The sequence below is a fragment of the Lonchura striata genome, chromosome 1, assembly GCF_050655825.1.
Source record: "Lonchura striata isolate lonStrDom1 chromosome 1, ASM5065582v1, whole genome shotgun sequence".
In the NCBI taxonomy this organism is placed as follows: domain Eukaryota; kingdom Metazoa; phylum Chordata; class Aves; order Passeriformes; family Estrildidae; genus Lonchura; species Lonchura striata.
The window spans coordinates 91,479,529-91,495,547 of record NC_140703.1 but is presented as its reverse complement, the minus strand read 5'-3'; the positions used below and the strand labels follow the sequence as shown (position 1 = coordinate 91,495,547).

Genomic DNA, 16,019 nt, shown 5'->3' with positions numbered 1-16,019 from the left:
CCCACTAGATCACTAATAAGGCATTGGCAAATTAATTCTACTGTGTGCAAATGTTTCAGTTTCTAAAAGACAACTTTCCTGAATTCTCTACTGGGTTCTGACCTACTTTGGTAAAAAAAGTACTCACAAAATGTCGGGGAAAATACTGGATAAGGGGCCTACCAGGGATTGTACCTCTGCAAGGTGTATTCATGCCCAAGACAAGATTAGCTGAATCTTATGAGGTGGAGATTTAAATATTTTACAGATCATTGTCTCTGCTGCTCTTTGTTTGTTTAGTTTTTTGGGTTTTTTTTTGTTTTTTTTTTTTTTTTGACTCAGAGAGGAAAGACTGTAGATTATTGTCTAAACTCAAGCTTTTCAACTGAAAGATACTGACCTCTCCTTAGAATATCACCCGAGGTCCTACTGCAGGTTTTAACTTGTCTGACAGGATTTTTGCTGGCCAGAATTTAAGGGGGACATTCAGCCAGGACATAATTATATTAAAAGAAATTTCACTGAGAAACATTCCTGGCAAACATACTGACCCAAAAGGACTGTGTTGTGTTTCCAGGCCTTTAAAAGAATGCCTAAATTAGTTCAGTAGAATTAATCATATTTTCATATGATTTATGGAAATATGATTTATTTATATTTGATGGAAGGCCATCCTTCAGATGCCACTGTGACTGCTCTTGGAGAGAAAGAACTGGTAGGTTTTGGTTGCTTTGGCTATAAGCAAATTCTATACTCCCAGAGCCCAGTAAAATTAGAGGAGATCAGTACTTCTAGGAAAGGATGTAAAAGGGAAAATACATGATAATAATAATGTGAAAAAAGGGGATAAAAAGAGTTCAGAGAAGAAAATATATTTGATGATAGGGTGAAGAGAAAGAGCTATGGAGCTATGTGAAGTACAAGCAGGAAAGAAGGAAGGCAGATGAAACTAGAAATGGTGGATCAGAGAGAAAAAAGTAATGGAGAAGAGAACAGGAAATGATTCAAAATAGCATGTGGGAAAGTAACAAGAGAAGACCTTATATAAGGCAAGTTTACTTAAGAAAAGCTGATAAACAATAGAAATCTTGTGAGACTGGATACATACAATTACCAAGACCTTCAAAAGACCTTCAAAAGTTATTTTGCATCTTTGTATAAATAAAAAATGCTTTGATGTTGAAACCTCTGATAGAAATTATGCCTTTTTGTTTAACTCCTTTTTTTTAAATTTCATTTTGAAAGTACAAGGTATTATCCATTAAACCATGTATTTTCTTAATTGTCAGAACAAAATACAAGCACAAGACTACACAGACCAAGAAATGCAGTACAGAGCAATCCGGTGTTCTACAGTAGTTTTTGTGGGTAATTTCTTTTATTTACGTAGGTAAGATTAGCTATCTGTGAAAATGTTTATCTTCATTAAAATGCAAATATATTCACCACTACAGTTAGTATAGAAGTAGCCCATAAACATATATTCATTCAGCCGTGCATAAACTTTAGAAATTCACTGGAATATATTTGCTGGAGCTGTCATATTACAGTTCAAACCTGTTACTTTTGCCATTTCTATAACTAAGTTTTGGAATACTCAGGTATGCACCTGCTTGATGACAATGGATTTATTAGCTCCTCAGAGAGTCAAAACAATCAAACAAACTAAAAGCAAGAAAGCAGGAAAAAAAGAAATGAGAAAGAAAGGAAGGAAGACAAAAAGAGAGAAAGAGAGAAAGAGGAAAAAAGAGAAAAGAAAGAAAGAAAGAAAGAAAGAAAGAAAGAAAGAAAGAAAGAAAGAAAGAAAGAAAGAAAGAAAGAAAGATAGAAAGAAAAAGAAAGAAAGAAGTATTTGATTAAGCGTGCTAGCAACTAAGCAATTAAAGGAAGACAATGAATTTTCAGTAATAAGCTTCACTGAATTCTATCTGGTGAATCTATGAGAGAGAAGACATTACAGAGCATACCTGAATAAATATTGCACCCTCCTAATGTGAGGACACACTTAAATTTCTATTTTCTCTTAATTTAGCATACTTTTTCATCTCCATTATTAGGTGTGACAATTTTAATCATTATAAATCTTAGAAAAACATGGTAGACTATTCGTAGTTATCACTAGAATAAACCAATAATGGGTTTTGTTTACCTACAGAAATAAGGATACTCTTGAACTGGATTTATTATTTGATATATGGAATCCTTAACCACCACTCTCCCTGTCCCAAAGACAATGATGACAAGATGCATCTTTTGGGGTTTTTTATCTGTAGCAGCAATTAGAGTCTGAAGTGGGGATTTAATTTTTGTGTTGGTGTTGTTATTAAAACAGCAGGATTACTTACAAAATGCTAAAGTAGATTAAACTATTGCTATGGAGCACTGTTTTAGGAGACTGAGAAATTAGGAGGTGACATTGAAAAAAGCATTTCTCAATGTCACTCTTAGTCAGATGTCAAGAATTAAAAAGGAACTTGCCATAATTTCCTTGATACATGACTAGTGATCAGAGTTGCTGAAGCTGGCTCTTGTTCACAAATATGCATTTTCACATAGTAGCTTTGCTAAAAACATTTTGTGATTTGGAATTATGATGGCAGTTGAAGCACGAAGGTAGAATACAGGTCTCCTTCAAAGACAAAGCATTTATTTGGATGTTTTCACAAAGATACAGAGAGAGCTGATCCTTTGAAATACTGTTCTAAATCTTCATGATCTTACCATGACTATCTCCATCATCCCCATTGAGATGAAATTCCCCTAGAACTGCAGGGGCTTTTGTCTCTGCTCCCTTTGGCTTGTCTTTACTTCTTCTGTCAGCGTAACAGTCTGCAGTTCTTTTTTATCTTGAGATGATTCTAGACCTTCATTTCACGCCAACACTTAGAATACTAACCACTGCTGATATTACAAAGATCAACATCTTATTCTAATGATAACGCGGCACTTAGAGAAGTGGGAGTTGGAGAATTATTTCAGATGCTTTATATCTGACTTGAAGCATAATATTAGCTTCCATTTAGAAGAGTGGCTTTTCCATTCCTTACATATATTTATGGATGGGTAAATGAATGGACTTCCCTCCAAAATGAAGATAAATACTGACCACTTACATTCCTTGAGTGGCCTATCAGTGTGATCTTAGTAGAAACTTGAGACACTGCAGAAGTTGTGGTTTTTAAATTCCCTCCAAAGAATGGGTAGAATTACAATGCAAGAGATCCTGAATGGAATTAATTTTAACAATGTATTTTACCCAAGGTGAGATCAAAAATTAAGAAAAGTATTACTCCCTGAGAAGAGCAACTGTTTTCCTGGGAAAGTGTACTCATTTGTCAAGCATGTTCCCAGAACCTGAGGATCAACCTGAGGACAGATAATAAGCCTGCACACTCACATCTGTTCAGGTGGAATTGAGAACAGGGCTTTCTTTGTACTAACATGCAAATACTAAGACATCTTTTGGGATTTTGAACAAAAAAATGCAGTACATGCTGCACAAATTTTATGCACAAATCAGCTGTCAAGATGTGAAATTTTGTCTCCATGTATCCCTTGACACTACAATGAAGAATGATTCCTATGAAGACAGCTTGATGAACAATATGATTCTGCAAAACTTGATAACAAGAAGTGAAAAGAAATTATCCTTTTTGGCACTGAATTAAACAAATTAGTCCTCTTGTAGATCTTAATATTACCAATAATGGAAATTATAAGCCTTGATATCTATTGTGATATAAGTCAGATTGGTTTTGTTGTCATCTTAAAATCTATTATCAAATAATTTCAAATAAATAAACACAAGAAATAAATTACTGTCTTAACTGCTTATCTAAGCACAAGTCTGATTTTTCTTCCACTTCAAAGCACAGAGATCAGATGTATCTCTGCATGCTCATTACCAGGAGAAAGCATGAGGACTGATAAGACTGATGCAGTGAAAAGAAAGGATTGATGGGACCTAGAGGAACAGCAATATGCAGTCTATGTGGATTTTCTGTAACATGGCTAGAGAAGGAAAAACATTCAGATTTAGAGATTCATTAAGTTTCAGAACAGGCAATCCCTTCAGTGTACTTAGAGAGGCAATGTCACCTTTCCATTCTTGATTAATATTCTTCTGTTTACACATGGAAGAACAGCATTAATCCTTTCAGCTCTCTTCTTTTTGTGTTTAATGTGTTTTACATGAGCTACTTCCTTAGCAGGGTGTTCAGGGTCATCAAACTACCAAAAAAATCATATTCCTCTGATTAGAGTTTGATAATCTAAAAGTTTTTATAGCACCTCTGCTTCCCAGAACTGACCAGCTGTTTTTCTTTATCCATCTTATATATATATTTACATAAATGTACATATATACATATATATACACACATACACACACACGTACACGCACACACACACGTGTATATATATATGTGTGTATATATATATGTATATATATGTATATATATATGTGTGTATATATATGTATGTGTATATATATGTATGTGTATATATATATATATATATATATAAACTACTTGGAAATACATCAAGGTATTTACCAACAATTTAACAAATTATTTTCATTTTTCAATTCCTCCTAGATTCTTGTTGGACATAAACTTTCTCCAGCAATGATTCTGTGTTTGTTTCTGTGTTTGCTGATATGAGTCATACTGGAATCAACCTACACTTGGCTACTTCAGAGTCATTCTTATCTGTCATTGCACTCAGATGTTAATGAACTCATCTGTTTTAAGCCTCTTACCATGGCCCACATCAAGTTTGCATTTGAGGGGCTGCCTTCAATCCGCTCATCAACCAGTTTATCTATATATGCCTTTACTTGCCAGACTAATGTATACCATAATGGAAAACAGACTTGATTTGTGGAATCTAGTTTAATCATATCAGAGTAGTATAATGAGAAATAAATTCAGATCTTAAAAACACCCCTCACCCTTACCCCTCACCCCTTCCTTCTTTCCAGGCTTAATTTTATTCCAAATTCTCCATCTCTTCCTGCCAACAGGTACAGAGGGACAGGGAATGGGGGCTGCAGTCACTTTATCACGTTATCTCTGCCACTCCTTCCTCCTCAGAAAGAAGACTCTTCCCACTCTTTTGCTCCAGTGTGGGGTCCCTTCCATGGGAGACAGCCCTCCAACATGAGCCCTTCCCAGAAGCTGCAGCTCTTCACAAACTGTCCCAGTGTGGTCCCTCTCTGAGGGGTGAAGCCTCTCAGGAACAGCCTGCTCCAGTGAGTGCCCCACAGATTGCAGCGTGGCCTCCTCTCTCCAGGGGTCCACAGGTCCGGCCAGAGGCTCCATGTGAGCTCCCCACAGGCACACAGCCTCCTCCAGGCAGCCACCAGCTCCAGCACGGGGCCCTCCACGGGCTGCAGGGGAATATCTGCTCTCGTGCCTGGAGCACCACCTCCCCTTCCTTCCTTCCTTCCTTCCTTCCTTCCTTCCTTCCTTCCTTCCTTCCTTCCTTCCTTCCTTCCTTCCTTCCTTCCTTCCTTCCTTCCTTCCTTCCTTCCTTCCTTCCTTCCTTCCTTCCTTCCTTCCTTCCTTCCTTCCTTCCTTCCTTCCTTCCTTCCTTCCTTCCTTCCTTCCTTCCTTCCTTCCTTCCTTCCTTCCTTCCTTCCTTCCTTCCTTCCTTCCTTCCTTCCTCACTGACTTTGGTGTCTGCAGGGCTGCTGCTTTCACATATTCTCACTCATCTCTTTGGCTGCTGTTGCTGCTGTGCAGCAACTTTCCCACTTGTTAAAGTTGTTGTCCCAGAGGTGCCAACACTGTCATCGATGAGCTTGGCCTTGGCCAGTGGTGGATCCATCTGTAAGCCAGCTGGCATTTGGTCAGTTGGACATAAAAGAAGTTTCTGGCAGCTTCTCACAGAAGCCACCCTTACAGTTCCCCCTGTTGCCAAAATGTGGCTGTGTAAACCCAGTCAAATCAGGCAATCTGAGCTAAGTAGTGAGAAAAGTGAGCAGCTATCAGCTGTTATGGTTGAATCTTTTTGTTTTAGTAATTTAATATATTGACAACACAAACTTCTGATCATTCGTTCAGGCACTGAGATGAGATAAAAAAAAAAAAGAACACAGACACTTAGGACACTTAAAGCACTTCTCATTCCACCTCCTGGAATTCCACTATTTTCACCACAAGTTATACTAATTTTTTTTGTGGTTATGGGCATGATGATTTCTGACCCCCATGTGCTTTGGGGGTCTTTTGTCTGCTACTTCTCGCTTATTTTCCTCTGCTGCTCTTAGTTTCGGAGTACCCCAGCTGCAGCATGGTCACCTGTGGCTGTAGTGTCTTTGCTGGTGTCCCTGCTCTGGCACTGTCAGTCCGGGGGCTTCTCCCACAGTGGCACACCTCCAGCCCCCACTGTGCCCAGCTCAGATTCAAGGGTCACCCTGAGCCTTGGGCACAGCCTGGAGTGACGCAGTCTGCAGGTCCTGGCTGTCCCCCAGCACGCTCACTCGGGGGCCTTGCACTGAACCCGTGCTACCTCGAGATGCTCTGCTGCCTCCTTGTCTCTGCATGCTCTCCTCTGTGCCATGCAAGCCTGCCCAGGCTTGTAAAAGCCTGTCAGAATAACCCTCTTTATCCTCAGAGGAAGGATTTAATTAAGTTATTTTACTCTGGCATACATGCTGAATGTTGGACTGCATGTTGAATGACCTCATCGATGGCTTATGAGTGTCAGTGTTTTACTGAAGCATATTAACATTTCATAAACATAGCAGCAGGCACAAATACAAAATCAGTTGGCTGAACAGTAAAAAGATTTCTCAATGTAATTATAAATAGTTCCTCCTACTGATGCCAGCTCTGTAGAACTGTATAGATTAAGAACAACCATATCTGGAGATGAGGTTGTGACGAAGTGTTGAGGTGACATCTATGACTGAACAAGGAATGTTGCCAAGATAAAATGTCACACTACTGTTCTTAAAAAAAAAAAAAAAAAAAGAAAAGTAAAAAATGAAAGCAAAGAAGAAAGAAAATATTTTGCTATGCAGGTATTTGCTGGTCACAGAATGATCAGACATAACAATATCCCCTGTAGATCCTCTAATCCTTGCATATGAAATTTTTTTAAATGCAGCTAAATGTGTTGACAGGATTTATTTACAGTTTCATATTGTTTCCCTGACACAGATCTATATAAAAATAAAAGGGCTAAAGGCCACTGAGTCATTACTTGGAGCACTGAGGTCATAAAATTTGTGATGGCTTTTCCCTAAACCTCAATTAAAACACTTGAAAAATATAATTATATCTAATCCATTTTCTGGTAACCTACATGGTGCAATGGTATTTTTTTCCACACAAGAAAGAAAATAATTTAAGTGTTTTTTGAGTCCTGCATCCTGATAATGTGCAAGCTGTGGTTCATTTGGTAATGTGGCAATGGCTGGACCCCTCCATGCTTCAACACTGAGACAGAGAAGGGACTCTACTTTTTGCTGTTTCCTTGGTCCATGTCATGTCCTCAAAATTTCTTTGCTTCATATAAAGCAAGTGATAACAAGCAGAGTTCTGTAGGCTTTGAAAAGTCTTAGTGAGCATGTTTTGGAGGGTAACACAAACAACCTCCCAATAACACCACTCCTAAATCTTTAATTTTTGCAATCTTTTGTGTGGATGTCAGTCCTAATCCTACAAAACATGAATAAATGACTCATTTGCAGGAAGAAAAAGCAATGCCTGCATTTTATCAGCTCAGGTGAAAGTAGCACAGCCTACAGACATATGCTAAATTCCATTACCTGTAAAGAGTACATTGATTTAAAATTTTCCTATTTTGAAAGCCATGACATAAGAAATGATACGTTTCCATTTTATTTTTATTAATTGTATACACACAAGGAAACTGATAGGGTAAGATTGACTTTAATTGAGCCATAAATTTAACATTGAGAAATGCCATCCATTTAGCTGGACAGTTCTGTGATGAAATACATTTCTAAAGCAAGGATTGCTGGCAGAGTGACTGAGATAACACATGATAAATGCTTTATACCTATAGCAAAAAAGAGACAGTCCTCAATAAAAAGTGGATAACTTCTCAAAGGGCTACCATAAATTATTTTCCCTTGATTTTGCACCACAAGATTTTTTTAAATTAAAATACTGTTGAATATGTTATTCCTTTTTGAAAAAAAAAAACCAAACAAACTTGTAGAAGATACATTCTGAAGTCAAAAACACTGGGTATCCTATCATTGCTTGATGTGTCACTAACCCTCTGCTGCACAGGAAAATCCTTTTACATTAAACTGATTAAATAAAACTCTTCATATCTGTACACACATGAAAAGGTAAGCTCATGGTTACTCATATACAGGTCTCCAGCTATTGTAGGCTGCTGTACTGCTATCAAAGTCAATAGAGCTTGAACCATTTACACCAGACAAGGATCTGCTTTCAAGTGTGTATAAACCCATCTGGAAGCAAATTTCAATATGAGTTATAACACATCTTGAAGGTGACTGTGAAAAGCATAATTATTCCCCATGTATTTCTATTATTTTTCCATATACTGAGTTTCATGAGGAAAACATCCTGCAATTTTGATTCCAAGATCTCTTTGAGCAGCTGTAAGAGTATGATTTTTATATCAGAATGATAAAAGTTGTCCTTTGTGGGTAAATGTGGATTTTTAATTTTCAGCCATATAATCAAAATCTTGTTCCTGAATTAATCCTTTTTTCCTAACTACTTAAATCAACCTCATCAGTCAGATGCCTAAGAGTCTTTTTAAGTCAGATAGTTCTGTTTTCCTTTGGAAAGGAGATTATTTGGCTTTGAGATGGAGAAACTGTAAATGGTGTTGTGAGAATGAATGTCAAAAAATAAAATGATTATAATTAAATGTGAAAATAGTCTAATGGCTGGCCTGGCTTCAACTGTCATGGATCTATGAATGCCTTTGCCTTATAGAGACATAATTATTTTTCTTATTGATCACTTTTACATTTTTGTTCATACATTAAGATCTTAGAGGTGATGATAGCAAGCAAACATGGTAGCTAACCAGAGAGAGAGCTCCTTATCAGTGTTTTCTCATGTAGAATGATGCACATAACAGAAGTATTTTAATGCATCTCCACAAAGCATGACAGAGATATTTAAAGTTCTGTCTTCCTACTTTGAAGACATTCACTTGCCATCTGGGTCAGCAGAGAGAAACAGCAGTGCTGAAACAGGATCACCTGGATCTTCCCTCCAGTTCCCATCCATTGCTAAGCCTCAGTAATGGAGACATACAGGGCTGCTATTTCTAATGGTTCCTGATATTCCAACTAGCAGGAAATCAACAGATTATTTTACATATATATATATGAACAACTTGTAAGAGAATATAAACAATAATTTATTTGCAGTGTAACCATTCATTATATGTCTGAAAGAAAAAGAATACAGTGTTTTGAGCAGGAGTCAAGTATATGGTTCAATCGGTATTTTAGGTCTTAATATCTAAATGCTTATTTTGAGTCCTTAACAATAATTTACTTTCTTTGATCAACATTTTATTTGAAGCCAATAAAAAAAGTTGTCTGAAACAACAAAACAGCTTTATCCTTATCAAAACAAAAGAATGATGATCTGGTTTAGGTGACTGAGGGCTAGAATAGAACCAAGGAGTTTCACTGCTAAAGTGATACCACCTCACGTGATAATAAGTAATCTTAATTCCAGAAAAACTGTACAAAAACTGACAAAACTGACAACTGATTTTTTTTTTTTTTTTAGAAAAATAACTCTTAGGGGCATTAGAAACTTTTGCCATTATTATGACAATTTTCTTGGAGGATAGTTAGGTTTACATTTAGAAAGAAACCAAAAACAGAGCTCCCAAAATAGAATGTGTAGTGTGTTGGAGATTTTAATGGAAACAAAACAAATGATTTATTTTTATTCTTTAAAAATGTAACAGAAAAAATATTAAGTACATATGCATTGAAGCTCTCTCTCTGGAATTAAGCTCTCTCTCACTGGAGTTAAACCCCAAAAAACCAACAAACTCCCCAACAAATAAAAAAGAAAACAACAAAAAAAAAAAAAAAAACCAAAAACAAAAAAACCTATGAAAAAGCTCCCAACAAACCAAACAAAAAAAATCAAGAAAAAAACAAAACCCATAAAATCTCTGTTTCTTTGATTCAACTTAAATACAAATAACATTGGAGAATTTATCTTATTCTTTATCCAGCAATATGGTTTAGGAACTGGATTTGTGCAGATGCAAGGAGGTGCTCACCAGCACAAACATTCTGCTCACATAAGACGCATACAGACCCAGCATTGTGGTTTACTCCTGACACCTAGAATAATAGCTCACATCTTCTGCCAGAGATGAATGACTGCAAATGAGTGTTTAAGACACTCAGCTTCATCATTGATTCCATAGGCTTTTTTGCCACTCAGTCTCCTCCACTAAACTCAAAGTGCTCTCAAATTTCTGCCCCTTTTCATTTTGTTTTGCAACAGAAATACATCATCCAGTGTATGCTTTTGAATTTATAAAATACACAGTAGATAGCTGGGTTTTCAGCACTAGCATAATTCTGGGAAGTTATGAAACACTAATATTTCTGCAGTAGTACATCATGCTGTGGATTTGGAAATGTTACCATTTTATTTTCTTTTGTAATCATAACGTTAGTCAAAATCAGCAACACATTAATGCAGGCAATTATAAGAGTGATTAAATAGAGGAATCTAGGAGATGGATAGCAAGATATGACCTCCTGGTGACAAGAAGCACATTCTGCTTGTCATTTGGCATTTGTCCATAAATATTATGACTTGGACTACAACAATGTTTTGATTTCCCAAAATTTTTCTACTTCACCTCTGCAGCATGTCCTTCTGGTTTTTTCACCAGCTGCATTTGGAGCACATTTAGGGATGTGTGTGTTTGGCCTCCAGATGACAAAATTATGTGTGTTACATCTCTCAGTACACAAGTAGTGTCAGTAATGTAAGGAAAAGAGATCTCCTGTCCTCCTGTGCTTCCTTTAGTGTCTCTCTTTCTCTGTAGCACTGACAGGCAGGTGTGAATGTGACACGTCTCTAGTGCAGGTGGGATAGCTTTGACTTTGGCAAGTGGCCAGTAACTTTCCTTCTTCTTATCTAATTTATTTCATCTGTTTCTGCCTCTGAGTTGGTGGCACTGTGAAGTGCAGAAGTTTTTTTATATTCTTTTCTTGCTTACTACATGTTTTTTCTTCTTCTGGAACCAACTTAGAAACCAGAGGGCTTGTAAATTACATTTCACATTTCTACACCTTTTTACATATTGCAAGCTTGGTCATTGCTTCACAGACTACACAAATAACTCTAAAAGCTAATGTCCAGTACTAAGGTAGGGACACCTCTGTTTTAAAGCCTCTTATCTGAAGAATCCCCTATGAACATATAAGGTTTATGAAGACATATATGGAAAGGGGAACTGTGATGATCATAGATGTGTAAGCTCTTTTCTTACTCCTCAATTCAGTATTCTACCTGGCCATGTTTCTCTTCAGCAACTATTCCTTCATTACTCTTTCTATTTTTGTTTCATAGTTCATAAGTTCATCCTTTTTTTCTTGGGCCTCAGAGGATCCTGTTTCATCCCCTTGTTCTCGTGTGCTGCAAAAAAGAACTCAGTATGAATGAGAATCAGGTAGCTCTCACTCAGAAGGTGAGGGCAAAGAGTTGGATCTAGAAAACTGAATATAAATAGTCTTAGAAATTGTTATTACCAACTGTTTTAATAATCTATCCTTTTGCTGCCTGCTAAGTAGAATAAAAATGATGGAAGTTCACAGGTATTTTGACAGAACAGGACACTGAGGTTTAAGAATACACATACTTCTGAATACTCGCAAAGTTGAATTCTTTCAAAATTTTGTCAATACTTCCCTGACTGCACCAAGGCCAGGCTTCTACCCTAAATATCAGCATTCTGCTGTGAAATTATGTGCACTGGACCATCCTTTATCAATCTCTATAAATTCTGGGCACAGAGTTCTCAGAGATACCGCTTGTAATGAATAGGGTGTGCACTTGTTTTGACTCAAGGTGCAATCCTCAAAAAAAAAAGGTTTTTGGTATTATTATATTCTTTTTCTAGTTTTAAATGAGTGCCAATTTTTACATTGATGTGTACAGCCTTTTTAACAGAATATTTACAGGATGCATTTCTAGAGGTAGAATTTCAGGTTGTTGGACTTGAGTTTGCTCTGACTTATGAGAGGATTTTTTCTGATTGCTGTATGGAGAAGATTTGAAACTTGGCATCCAAAACCTGTAATTTTCTTTATGAATATTAATTCATAATTAGTTCCCAGACTCTGCTATTTGCAAAAGACAGTTTTGGTTTATTTTACTCCTTAAGCCTTTTTTCTCTCCAGCTGGAAGAAAAACCAAACTGGCTGGATAACTAATTTTCGACAAGATTTTACTTTCCTTTTTATTATAAGAAGAAGATGTATGGTCATCTATGTTTCTTGGGCATTCTCTGGTCTTACACGAGCTTTCAATCTACAGATTCTAGAAAAGGCCTGCAATGTAATGATTAAAGGAAATTCTAGATGGTGTCTGTACACATGACAAATACACTTAAATGTCTTTATTTCAGCTATTATCTCAAACAGCACAAGGGATAGAAAATCTCTGCACTAATGGACAACTTTCAAAGACTCTCACAGCAGGATTTTCTTGGCAGGAGAAAGGTCATGGTAATGGGTTTTGACAAAACCCATTCCTGAGAGTCTCTCTTTTCTTCCAAAAGTCTGGATTTTCCTTTCATCTTGTATCACTGTTCAAATACACTAACGATTATTGCTGTTCTGAAAAAAATCCTGAATAGGAGATTTGTCCAAATGGAGTAGTTATCATTCATTCAAGTTCATGACACAGCAAGTTCTGCAAAACAGAGGAGCTGATGAATTCATTGTACACAGCTAGCCAGAAACTGAAAATGCTGTTTCCTTGCAAATGATGACAATTCCATGAGTAAAATGAGATTCATAATAAAAAAGGCACTAAAAACATGACTTCTGCACTAAAATGAAAATAGTCTGAAAGCATACTTATGGAATAAAAACTTTTTAATTTGGTAGAGTTCAGAAGTTTTTATTTTAATTAAATACTTCTAGATGTTTTGATTCCTTATTTCATGAAAACTTTAAATATAAACAAAAACATGAACATATGAATGGTATTGAAATGAAAAACTAAACACATAATATACAACACATACAAAATGTATAGACACAAAAATACATAGTTATATACACTGTGCCAATCATTGTGCTTTCTGAGATGTTGTCTTTAAATTGCCACACATGCCACTCTATTTTTAATATTACCATAGAAATGTAGAATCACAGAAGGATTTTGGTTGGAAGAGACCTTAAAGATCATCTAGTTCCAGCTCTGCTACATAGACAGACATGTCCCTCTAGACCAGGTTGCTCATAGGCTCATCCAACCTGTCCTTTAAAAATTCTAGGGATGGGGAAGCCACAACTAAACACATCCCTGAGCAACCTGTTTCAGTGCCTCACCACCCTCACAATACATAATTTGTTACTTATATTTAATCTAAATCTATCCTCTTTCAATTAAAATTGTTGTCCTTGTAAAAATGTCCCTTCCCTTTTTTCCTGTAGGTCCCCTTTATGTACTTGAAAGTGCTCTAAGGTCTCCCTAGAATCTTCTTTTCTTCAGGCAAAACAACCCCAACTTATTCAGCCTGTCTTCATAGGACAGGTGCTCTATATCTCTAATAATTTTCATCTTCATGGCCCTTGTCTTGACAGGTCCATGTCTTTTCTGTGCTGAGGGCCCCAGAGCTGGACACAGTATTCCAGGCAGGGAGAGAGATCACAGAATCACAGAATGAGTAAGATTGGAAGGGACCAATTTTATCATCTGGTTCAGCCTCCCTGCTCAAGCAGTGTCATCCAGAGCACATTGATCAGAATTGCATCCACATGGTTCTTGAGTGTCTCCATTCTCTCTGGGTAGTCTCTCTCTTCCAGTACAGTTACCTGCACACCAAATTTCTTCTTGGCCAGGTGGGACTTCCTGTGCATCAGTTTCTACCTCTTGCCTCTTGTCCTGTTCCTTGTCACCACTGAGAAGAGCCTGGTTCCACCCACTTGACACCCTTCCTTCAGATATTTATGGGCATTGATGAAATCCCCTCTCAGTTGTCTCTTCTTGAGTTGGGACATTCTTGGTTCCCTCAACCTTTCCTCCTAAAAGAGATGTTCCCTTCCTCTCATCATTTTTGTTACTCTCTGTTGGACTGCTCCAGGTGCTCGATCTCTCTCTTGCACTGAGGAGCCCGGAACTGGCACAGCACACCCAGATATGACCTCAAAGGGCTGAGCCAAGGGGCTGGATCACCTCCCTCAGCTTGTTGGAAATGCTCTTCATAATACTCCCCAGGACACCATTGGCCTTCTTGACTCCCAGGGCAAACTGCTGGCTCATGGACAGTTTTTTGTTCACCAGGACCCCCAGGTCCTTCTCCTCAGAGCTGCTTCCCAGCAGGTCAGTCCCCAGCCTATACATGGGGTTAATCCTCTCCAGGGGCAGGACCCTCCACTTGCTTTTGTTGAACTTCAGGCAGTTCTCTTCCCATCTCTCCAACCTGTCAAGATCCTTCTGAAGGGCAGCACAACACTCTTGTGGACCAGCCACTCCTCCCAGCTTTGTGTTGTCAAATCAATTCCCTTGACCTTCTGACCATGTTTCATTTAATGTAGCCTGGGATGCAGTTGACTTTTTGGGCTGTAAGAGTGCATTGGTGGGCCATATTCAGTTTTTTATCTACCAGTATACTTAAATCCTTCTCTCCAGTGGCATGCCACTGGGTATGAATAGATGAGCTGGAAACTGTGATGAAAGGATTTCAGACTATGAGACTAAATGGTGTAACACAACTCAGGAGCACTGCAATCACTGCTCTTTCCCTTCCATACCTGGGAAACCACAGGCAAACAGACAGCCTTTGGCTTCCAACCATGCTTTCGGACATGGCCCAAAACTGTTCCTGCAGCATTACCAAACATCCAACAACATGGACAGTCAAGGGACAGTACTTTTTCCTGTGCTTCCATTCTGTTTAGCTCTCTCATGCAAATGTGCCCACAGATGCTATTCCAGGAGAGAAGGGCCCAAGTCTCCTTCCTGAGGAATTGATTTCAGAAAGAGCCAACATATCTTGCAGCAGAAAAGCTGAAGAAAAAATAAATTAAATATCTTTAGAAGAGATGTGTGGAAGTCCAGTGAACCCTGAAGGCCTGGTCTGAGCTTATCCACATGACTCAGGAAAAATAATAATGAAATTCTTTGGATTGATTTGACATTGAAGAAGTGTGAGATAGCCACAGACAGCACCCAGACAGGGATACAGAATTAGATTCCCAGCCAAAACACCAGAAGGAAAAAAATAGCCTTCAGACCACCTGCATATTTATCAATCTTTTAAACTTTAAGTCAACTTCTGTAAAATTTACTCCTTCAGCAATGTTTAATCATGGAGCAGTCTTATTCTTTACAGACCATAAGAGTATGTATTAAAGCTACATGATTGGGCTTTTAGCTACATAGTAATAATACATACATCAATTTTTAACATACCCATTATCACAACACTCAACCAATGGTGATATATGCCTCCCACTGTTGTTGTCAATCAGTTATGACAAGTGTCCTTGCTTTACTCTTCAGATTTATAGCACAGCAACCTTACTGAAAATTCCTGTTAATGATGATAGGGAAGAATGCAGCAGCTGTATCTGATGGAAACTCTTATAGCAATGCTGCCCTGACATTATCAAAACCTCTGTAATTTTTCACAGCAGCAGCCTTTTTTACTTCTTAAACCAGAGCAGAATTGGTTCAAGCATAGACACTGCTAAAGTCTCAAATGTATGTAGAGATGTTAGCAGTGTAGATTTTGTTTAAAAAAATCCTACAGGAGCTCAAATAACCTGAATGTGCTTATAGGGTTGATTTATACAG

At 37.6% G+C, this 16,019-nt stretch overlaps 1 protein-coding gene and 1 long non-coding RNA gene across 2 annotated transcripts in view; one reads left to right on the top strand and one right to left on the bottom strand.

The window, feature by feature from the left end:
• The window catches only part of ST6GAL2 (ST6 beta-galactoside alpha-2,6-sialyltransferase 2), a 172,082-nt gene that overhangs the window by 26,220 nt on the left and 129,843 nt on the right, over positions 1–16,019 (top strand). The gene's annotated exons all lie outside the window — the stretch shown is intronic.
• Positions 12,830–16,019, bottom strand: part of LOC146768765 (uncharacterized) — a 43,415-nt gene continuing 40,225 nt past the window's right edge. The window contains exon 3 of the long non-coding RNA XR_014956266.1: positions 12,830–15,230. This is a non-coding gene — a long non-coding RNA (uncharacterized LOC146768765). The remainder of the gene's footprint in view (positions 15,231–16,019) is intronic.